The sequence below is a fragment of the Oreochromis niloticus genome, unplaced genomic scaffold (assembly GCF_001858045.2).
Source record: "Oreochromis niloticus isolate F11D_XX unplaced genomic scaffold, O_niloticus_UMD_NMBU tig00007418_pilon, whole genome shotgun sequence".
NCBI lineage: Eukaryota > Metazoa > Chordata > Actinopteri > Cichliformes > Cichlidae > Oreochromis > Oreochromis niloticus.
In genome coordinates this window covers 27,985-38,861 of record NW_020328554.1, presented here as the reverse complement: position 1 = coordinate 38,861, position 10,877 = coordinate 27,985, and the positions used below count along the sequence as shown (strand labels likewise).

At 38.1% G+C, this 10,877-nt stretch overlaps 1 long non-coding RNA gene across 1 annotated transcript; it reads left to right on the top strand.

The window, feature by feature from the left end:
- The first annotated feature begins 5,362 nt into the window (after positions 1-5,362).
- On the top strand, positions 5,363-6,827 carry LOC109201115 (uncharacterized). The gene is made up of 3 exons (XR_002061112.1): positions 5,363-5,396; positions 6,311-6,339; positions 6,764-6,827. It is a non-coding gene; the product is annotated as an uncharacterized LOC109201115 (long non-coding RNA).
- The last annotated feature ends 4,050 nt before the right edge of the window (positions 6,828-10,877 follow it).

Here is a 10,877-nt window from a genome sequence, read left to right as displayed (position 1 = left end):
CATATAATAAACTCCACAGGCATGAAAACTGAGAATTAGGTAGACTAGACATTGCTGCCGCTCACGGTGAAAGAATTTCGTCAATAGGACCTGTACTTTTCATTTGGAGCGATTTGTTTCGGCCTGACTTTTCTGTTCATTTTAAGCAGCAAAAGTGAGGTGCATGTCTGTGTGCGTGTGTATGGAGCCTGGTCAGTCACTATAGCAACCAGGCTCACACCTGCCTGCCTAACGAGCTCTTCTCTCACTGTGCCAAGATTCATCTTAAACACTTCTCTTTCAACTGCTGCTGTGTCCACAGTGTTTGCCTACAGCCATCATTTTACCCTCAAAACGAAGCCATCGTTTTCTCTTTCCAACAGCGTGTCTTTCAAAGCTCAGAGATGTAAACTTTAAACTGTGTGGATCCAAGTGGAGGGATCAATTTTAGTCATTCAGTGATTCAAAGAATATGAACTTTTAATATTCATTCAGATGTTTTCTGACTCTAAATTCTTTTCTCATTACTTAGGTTTTTCTAATTTACATTTAAAACATTTTCAGCTATTTTCCAACTTCTTCTCTGTGGATGTCAGCTTTTAGCAGTTCAGCACTTTTGTTTTCAGGCGAAAATTTCTGTATTTTTCATCTCATTCAACATTTTTAACTTAAAATTCAGCAATTAATTCATTTCAGTGCATATTCAGATTCAAGCATTCACACTGCAGTTTCTTCAGAAAATGCACTTTCTAGTTCTTTATTATTTTTATATATTCCGTACGTTTTTTGTACTCTATCTCCTTCAAAACCGTTCAACTTAGAAAAACCATTCAAACCACCGTTAGATTCCTCTTCTTTTGGACATGACTGCTTCTATTTTTCTCATTTTAACATTTATATTTTAATTTTATTCAACTTTTTTCAACAAAAATTTCCCATGTATTTCAATGGGAGACCCTTCAAATCCTCATTCAACTTACTCTTTTAAACTGTATCTACTTCACATACGTTGACATAGAGCCACCATTCAAACTTTAAAACGAAGACAAGACATTCAACTATTCAACTTGTATTTATCTTTTCAATATCTATTATACTTTTTCTTCAGTTCCAGTTTAAGTTTCATGATGTTTTTTCAGCCGTTTCAGAGTTTATAATGGGTGTGTATGGGACGGAATGTTGGGGCTAGAGTGAGACAGCTCAACTGCTAGAGTGAGAGGAGCGAAAAAATTAATCTTAAAATTTTTTTAAAACTGCTGCTGTGTCCGCAGCGTTTGCTCTACAGGTATGATTTTACCCTCAAAACGTAGCCATCGCTGTCCTCTTTCATCCAATGGTTTACTATTGTACTAGTGTTATGGTTCTTTCATAAAATGTCACAAAGCACAGCCTCCTCCCTCCAACTCCTCCATAGACTCCAATGTTAAATGGCTCAGAAAGTTCGTTGAAAATCAGAAGAGCAGGTGTTTTACACTGTCACCACGTCCATATAATAAACTCCACAGGCATGAAAACTGAGAATTCAGTAGACTGACATTGCTGTCGCTCACGGTGAAAGAATTTCGTCAATAGGACTGTACTTTTCATTTGGAGCGATTGTTTCGGCTGACTTTTCTGTCATTTTAAGCAGCAAAAGTGAGGTGCATGTCTGTGCCTGTGTATGGAGCCATTGGGTGCAGTCACTATAGCAACCAGGCTCACACCTGCCTGCCTAACGAGCTCTGTCTCTCACTCTGCCAAGATTCATCTTAAACACTTCTCTTTCAACTGCTGCTGTGTCCACAGTGTTTGCCTACAGCCATCATTTACCCTCAAAACGTCGCCATCGTTGTTCTCTTTCCAACACGTGTCTTCAAAGCTCAGAATGTAAACTTTAAAAGTGTGTGGATCCAAGTGGAGGGATCACACTTTAGTCATTCAGTGATTCAAAGAATATGAACTTTAATATTCATTCAGATGTTTCTGACTCTAAATTTCTTTTCTCATTCTTAGGTTTTCCAATTTAATTTAAAAACTTTTCAGCTATTTTCCAATTTCTTCTTGTGACATCAGCTTTCAAAGTTCGCACTTTGTTTCAGGTAAAAATCTGTATTTTCAGCTCATTCAACATTATTTTAACTTAAATTCAGCAATTAATTCATTTCAGTGCATACATTCAGATTCAAGCATTCACACTGCAGTTTCTTCAGAAAATGCACTTTCTAGTTATTATTATTATTATATCATATTCCGTACGTTTTTGTGCATCTATCTCCTTCAAAACCGTTCAACTTAGAAAAACCATTCAAACACCGTTAGATTCCTCTTCTTTAGGACATGACTGCTTCTACTTTTCTCATTTATAACATTATATTTTTAAAATTATTCAACTTTTTTCAACAAAAATTTCCCATGTATTTCAATGGGGAGACCCTTCAAATCCTCATTCAACTTACTCATTTTCAAACTGTATCTACTTCAACATACATTGACATAGAGCACCATTCAACTTTAAAACGAAGACAAGACATTCAACTATTCAACTTGTATTTATCTTTTCAATATCTGTTATACTTTTTCTTCAGTTCCAGTTTAAGTTTCATGATGTTTTTCAGCCGTTTCAGAGTTATAATGGGTGTGTATGGGACGGAATGTTGGGGCTAGAGTGAGACAGCTCAACTGCTAGAGTGAGAAGAGCGAAAAAATTAATCTTAAAATATTTTTTAAAACTGCTGCTGTGTCCAGCGGTTTGGTCTACAGGTTGATTTTACCCTCAAAACGTAGCCATCGCTGTCCTCTTTCATCCAATGTGTTTACTATTGTCTAGGTGTTATGGTCTTTCATAAATGTCACCAAAGCACAGCCTCCTCCCTCCAACTCCTCCATAGACTCTAATGTTAAAATGGCTCAGAAGGTTCTTTGAAAATCAGAAGACAGGCTGTCTTTACACTGTCACCACGTCCATATAATAACTCCACAGGCATGAAAACTGAGAATTAGGTAGACTGACATTGCTGCCGCTCACGGTGAAAGAATTTCGTCAATAGACTGTACTTTTCATTTGGGAAGGATTTGTTTCGGCTGACTTTTCTGTTCATTTAAGCAGCAAAAGTGAGGTGCATGTCTGTGCGTGTGTATGGAGCCTTGGGTCAGTCACTATAGCAACCAGGCTCACACCTGCCTGCCTAACGAGCTCTGTCTCTCACTCTGCCAAGATTCATCTTAAACATTTCTCTTTCAACTGCTGCTCTGTCCCAGTGTTTGCTCTACAGCCATCATTTTACCCTCAAACGTAGCCATCGTTCTTCTCTTTCCACACCGTGTCTTTCAAAGCTCAAGATGTAAACCTTTAAAATGTGTGGATCCAAGTGGAGGGATCACACTTTAGTCATTCAGTGATTCAAAGAATATGAACTTTTAATATTCATTCAGATGTTTTCTGACTCTAAATTTCTTTTCTCATTACTTAGGTTTTCTAATTTACATTTAAAACATTTTCAGCTTTTTCCAACTTCTTCTGTGTGGATCAGCTTTAGCAGTTCAGCACTTTTGTTTTCAGGTGCAAATTTCTGTATTTTCATCTCATTCAAATTTTAACTTAAATTCAGCAATTAATTCATTTCAGTGCATACATTCAGATTCAAGCATTCACACTGCAGTTTCTTCAGAAAATGCACTTTCTAGTTAGTGTGAATGCTTGTAAAAGCATTCACAGTATTGTTCTTCTAATCTTTATTATTATTATATTTTATTCTTCCGTACGTTTTTTGTAGTCCTACTCCTTCAAACCGTTCAACTTAGAAAACCATTCAAACACCGTTAGATTCCTCTTCATTTGGACACGACTGCTTCTATTTTTCTCATTTTAACATTTATATTTTTAATTTTATTCAACTTTTTTCAACAAAAATTTCCCATGTATTTCAATGGGGAGACCCTTCAAATCATCATTCAACTTACTCATTTTTAACTCCTACTACTTCCACATACATTGACGTAGATCCACCATTCAAACTTTAAAACGAAGACAAGACATTCAACTATTCAACTTGTATTTATCTTTCAATATGTGTTATACTTTTTCTTCAGTTCCAGTTTAAGTTCATGATGTTTTTTCAGCCGTTTCAGAGTTTATAATGGGTGTGTATGGGACGGAATGTTGGGCTAGAGTGAGACAGCCCAACTGCTAGAGTGAGAGGAGCGAAAAAATTAATCTTAAAATATTTTTTAAAACTGCTGCTGTGTCCACAGCGTTTGCTCTACAGGTCTGATTTTACCCTCAAAACGTAGCCATCGCTGTCCTCTTTCATCCAATGTGTTTACTATTGTACTAGGTGTTATGGTTCTTTCATAAATGTCACCAAAGCACAGCCTCCTCCCTCCAACTCCTCCATAGACTCTAATGTAAATGGCTCAGAAAGTTCGTTTGAAAATCAGAAGAGCATGCTGTCTTTACATTGTCACCACGTCCACATAATAAACTCCACAGGCATGAAAACTGAGAATTCAGTAGACTAGACATTGCTGTCGCTCACGGTGAAAGAATTTGTCAATACAAGTTGTCGTTTTCTTTTGGGAACGATTTGTTTCGGGCTGACTTTTCTGTTCATTTTAAGGAGCACAAGTGAGGCGCATGTCTGTGTCATGTGTATGGAGCCATTGGGTGCAGTCACTATAGCAACCAGGCTCACACCTGCCTGCTTAACGAGCTCTCTCTGCCACTCTGCCAAGATTCATCTTAAAATTTCTGTTACAACTAAGCAGTTGGAGTTAGATTAAGTCAACAGGTACAATAAGTCAGATTTGACAGGGTTTTGCCACAGATTAACAGTATGTCAGTAGTTAGTATAGGCCAACTGAATAGAGCATTCTCATTGGCCTGTTAAATTCAAGCTGATTGTGTATTGGTGGACTTGTCTTCTGCACACAGGTTTTTTTTTTTAGATCTGGGCAGTTGGAGTCAGTTGATGACTTTAAATTAATTAATATTAATTAATAAAATAATTTCTGACTGGATCATTAAAGCTCACAGCATCTACCTGTCTGTAGTGGATTTTCCCACATTTTAAATAATCTATTCTCATTTAATATCTATGAGTGTATTCGTGGGGAGATAAACTATACAGACTAAAAACAAAGTAGTCTTAAAATAAAACCCATAAAACAGTTCAAGATGACATACTTTTTATTTGCTCGTTAATGCCAGTTGCCCTCTTTCTCTGTATGTCACTCATTCGCTTATACTCAGGAAAAAGTATCAATTTGTATCCTGATGAGGCTGTGTATTTTTTTCTCTGTCTCTGTATGACAGAGAAATGTTTATGCTCAATATTGTTGTTCAAACTGATGCTCAAATTTCCAAGCACCACCTGAACGCCTCATCGGTCTTTAACTCATCACTGTACCACTGTCGTCATTCCGCTTTGCTCTCTGCTGTGGTAAGTACAATACACTCAGTATAGCATGTTTATTTTTATGATGGTAAAAATACATGTTTGACATTTAAACTCACATATCAAGTCTTTTTAAAGTTCAACAGAGTCAAAGAATAAAGAAAGCAAAAAAAGAATAACCTTCGCTATCATTATATAGGTTATGACTTTTGCTGTTAGCAGCAGTGCTAACGCTAGCTTCAATGCTAATGCTAGCAACAATGCTAACGCTAGCTATAGTGCTAACACTAGCTTTAGCAGTTGTTAACTGACAAAAAGAATATTCCTGTGATATTCCTGTCATATTATGGCGGTCAGTGAGACAAAAGTAACAAATGGGCTTTATTATTGCCATTGTGGCTCAGTTTAACAGTAAGAGTGCTTTATGACTTTTGCTGTTAGAGCAGTGCTAACGCTAGCTTCAATGCTAATGCTAGCGTCAATGCTAATGCTAGCAACAATGCTAACGCTAGCTATAGTGCTAACACTAGCTTTAGCAGTTGTTAACTGAAAAAAAGAATATTCCTGTGATATTCCTGTGATATTTATTGGCGGTCAGTGAGACAAAAGTAACAAATGAGCTTTATTAGTGCCATTGTGGCTCAGTTTTAACAATAAGAGTACTAGCGCTAGCAGCAGTGCTAACACTAACTGAAGTGCTAACGCTAGCAGGAATGCTACCGCTAGCAGCAATGCTAAGGCTAGTAACAGTCTAACAGTAGCCTTACATAAGTGGAAATACTTCAGTTAATTAGTTTGAATTATAAAATGGCTGCTGTATCAGCTGGTGTGCTATATTACTCTATAATTACCCTGCTGACTATAAGTTCAGTGTATCATGTCGTGTGGGCTTTGTATTTCTGTTAGTCTGATAACACTGTACACACAATTAACATATTATTTCTCGTCTTACACTTCAGGAACTTGACTGACACCTGTGCTTTGCCTGGTAGGTGTGCACATACTGTAAGAGAAGTAGACCAAAATAAAAAAATAATCTGACTAATATAAGCTGTAAAGTGATGGGTTCAATCTTTGTGCTAGACCCTTTAAACACAATTTTATAAAAAATACACATAAGTGCAGCTTAACAATTGGGCTAAAATATTTTTTCGTACATTTCTGTAGTCCCACTACATGTGATTAGTTAATGATTCATGATGATTATTTGTATTTAAACATTATTGCTGAATTTAATTAAACATTTATTCTTTTAAAAAGTGCCCAATTATGCAACTTTTGCACATGGCAGCCGACAACAGTTTAGCTTGAATATTTGTTTTGTCCTTTTCAGTAGTCACAATTAGTTCATACAATTACCATGTGATATCATTTTAATAAAATTATTTTTTTTTCTTGTGTTTTGTTCACAGTGTGCAGAAGAAGAACAAGGACCAGATCTCCAGTCTTCTCTCTCACATCCCAACCCCCAACCCCTCTATCCTCTGTCCTACTGCACCTGTTGTCTCTGCCTTCTTTCCATCTGTATTTCACCCTGTGGTTGTGAGAAATTTTGCCAAACCAAGAATCTTATTGCGGTTTGATTTCAAAGCCGTGTCTCTCCTGCTCTGTCTGTTCTCTCTGCTAAATTTTCTCTCTACCTGTTTTTCACTCTTTGGCTTGCTGCTGAAAATGCACATGCCAATAAAGCAATAAAGAGTGCATATTTTGCCTCAACCTATGAACAAACTGAACAAACAAAGAAAACTCTACGGTTTGATTTCAAAGCCGTGTCTTTCCTGCTCTGCCTGTTCTCTCTTCTAAATTTTCTCTCTACCTGTTTTTCACTCTTGGCTTGCTGCTGAAAAATGCCAAGCCATTAAAGCAATAAAGAGTGCATATATTGCCTCTACCTGAGAACAAACTGAACAAACAAAGAAAACTCTAATTCACGGTTTGATTGTGATTTCCCAGCCGTGTGTCTCCTGCTCTGCCTGTTGTCTCTTCTAGATTTTCTCTCTACCTGTTTTTCATTTGGGCTTGCTGCTAAGTTGTGCCAAGCCAATAAAGAGAGTGCATAATATTCTCTCGACTGAAGAACAAACTGTCAAACGAAAGACAACTGTTTCAGACAAATAAAAACTGAAATATAAAAACAAAGACAACATCTCCTGGTGTGTGCCACTCTTATCTTGTGAACATATTTTCTGAAGACTAAGAAACACTTGCAGGTGTGTGAAAATGCCAAGGAAGCAGAAAAGTCACAAGCTGCAAAACAACGCTGGAAGAAGTTCTATGAGTTTCACAGTGTACCAATATGTGAACAGGCTGAGTTTGATTTTCCTCAGAGCTCTGCAGAAGACAGTGTGTCTGCAAAGACCAATTCTGACAGTGTCAAACAGGCAGGTCAACATGTTCCTGCACATGTACAACAGGTATGCTATGCTGATGCTGTAAAGAGTGGACTGCAGCATGAATTTAATGAACAACATGAGGTGTCAAGTGCCCCACAGGTGGGTTATGCTGATTTTTGAAAAGAGGCTGTCACAGTGATGTGGGAGGACCATCTCATGCAGAAAGAGTGAACCTTGAAAACCAGCCCTCTGTAACACATGTCTGTGCATCTCACAGCCAGGCACATCCTAAATATGGAGACTCCAGAAACAAGCAGTGCACATGTAATTCACTCACATTTCTTGCATTCCTTCATGAGAATGAAAAAATGACTACAGCTGACCTTAATCTGGTCTTGGATAAAGGTGATGTGATGTACAAAGAGGCAAAGAAAAGATTCCCCAAGAGTATTCATTTGGCAACCGATGAGCTGCCTGACAAAGTTTATGCTCGCAGGTCTATGTATCATGTCGACATGACACAGCCTTCCCGGTATGGGACATTGAAGAACCTCCAGAGGAAGCAGTAGATACCTTTCTCAGCTTAGAAGCAGGACTGAGCTGCCTGTTGTCAGATGTGCAGTATGCCTTATTGATTATGAGTGGATTGTGTATCGCAGTGTTCAGATCCACATCAGGCAAATATGGTTTCTTTGATCCACACTCCAGAACACCCAGTGGTCTTTCTCTATTACTACAGTCACGTAATCGTGGTACAGCTGTGATGCTGAGATTTACACTCCTCAGTGACATGATTAAGAGGCTACAAGATTCTTATCAAATGATGGAGATATCACCTTCTTGTAACTATGAGCTGAAGCCTGTGCAGTTTTACAGTATGAGCACAGTCAACCTAAGTGATACTATCAGAGACACAGTCTGCAGACCAACAGCTGCCACTGCTGTGGCACCTACTCACTCTGATACAACTGTTGATGAAGCAAACCCCTCTACTCCAAGGAGAAACACAACCACTGATCTGACTGAGAACATCTTTTGTCAATGTCCATTTGTGCGCCACTGGTGAAACAAAAAGAAGTCCACATGACTCAGTTCACATCATATGAAGATCAGAATGAACCTCCTAATATACCAACTGAAGCACTATGCAGTGAATTAAATTTTTTTCCATCGAATGATGCTTTTTCATGTCAATCAAATGCTGCAATAACAAATGTTGCTGCCTGTGATCTTTCTGATATAGTTTTACAAAAACTGAAAAAAGTTAATAAACAACAAAGGCACAAAATGAAAAGAAGATTAATGGCATCAGAGAAACCCAGAAATCAGAGAAAAGAAAACCAAAAAAGCAAAGAACGACAAAAGTATGCTTCAAACAAAGAGTACAAAGAAAAGAAAAATCTTGCACAAACGAGGCATATAAAACAATCCTGAAGTTAGACAGAAAAAACAACAGTACATGAAAAGACGTTACTGTGAAAATGATGAATTCAGAAAGAAACAAAAACAATATGTTAAAAGACGTTTTCTGAGAATGCTACAGTAAGAAAGAAACAACAACAATATATTAAAAGACGCTACTGCGAGAACGATGAATTTAGAAAGAAACAACAACAATATATTAAAAGACGCTACTGTGACAATGCTGAATTTAGACAAAAACAAAAAAGCTATATCACTAAAAGGTATCAAGAGAGCCCAGAATTCAGAGAGAGACAGAGATCTCGAGTGACTCAGCGTTATGCACGTGACAATGCATTCAGAGTAAGACACAGACAACTAATGAAACAACTAATGCGAGACAGGTATCAAAGTAATCTTGCATTCAGGATTATGCACAACATGAGATGTGCCATGAAAATAAAAAGGAAATACAGATGGGTGAACAGACAAACCCAAGAGAGTGACAACAGTGTGATCAACGAGGCCATATCTGTGTTCAAATCACAAATCAAAGTTGGACCATCATACCCATGTACTGTGTGTTTCAAGGCTTCATTTCCAAACCAAGTGCGACCCTGCACAAGGTCAAATTATGTCAAAACCCACATGTGGTTGCAACATGTTTGACAGGAAAGTTTGTTCATGTTTGTGATGAAAACTGCAGAAATGAGCAGTGCAATGTGCCTGATGAGAGAAAGAGAGAGTGGATTTGTCACACCTGCCACAATCATCTTAAAAATGGATCCATGCCAGCACTTACTGTTGCCAATAAACTGGATCTTGCTGATATTCCACCTGAACTGTCTGATCTCAACATACTGGAGAGACATCTCATAGCCAAGTGCATACCATTTGCCAAGATCATTCCTCTCCCAAAGGCAAACAGAGAGCAATTAGAGGAAATGTGGTCTGTGTCCCATCAGAGGTACAGGAAACTGTTGAAGCATTGCCTCGATTGAGAATTAATTCTCAGGTGATGAGAGTTAAACTGAAGAGACGCTTGTCTTACAAAGGTCATCAGCTGTTTCAGACTGTGAGCTGGTCTAAACTTGTGCAAGCACTGCATAAACTGAAGCAGATTCATCCACAGTATAAGGATGTGAGCATCAGAGATGATGCTGAGCTGTGTGATCCAACACTTCCTGATGAAGATGATGAGGAGGATGATGATGAAAACATGAATGAGGACGATTATGATGAGGCTGATTTAATGGAAATTGACAGCTGTGAGAAAATGCACTGAGTGAAGCACAAAATAAAAATGAACAGGATATTGACATGTTATCCTGTGATGGTGAACAACCACGTGAACAGATGAGAGATGATTCAGAGCAAGAAGATGGGCTGACTAATGGTGGTTTTGCACTCGAGTCCTGTTTGCAGCCCCCTGATGTGGCTGAGGAGATATTATGTTTCAGTGAAGGAATCTACTCTGTTTCTCCTGCAGAGCGAAACAATCCAATAAGTTTTTTCAAAACACCTAAACTGGAGGCCATGGCCTTCCCTGTCCAGTTTCCTACAGGCCAAAACACACTTGATGAAAGAAGGCTGATCAAAGTATCCCCCAGTGGGTATTTCAAATCAAGGCTTTCTGCATTGATGATCGTTTTGCCAAAGACACAAACTATTTGTTCTTTGCACAGTTTGTGACTGAAATACACTTGGCTACTTCCAGCATGACAATACAGTTAAGAAAGGCAAAGCCTCTGACCAGAGATGGGAGAAAAATAACCTCAGGTATGTTACAAGA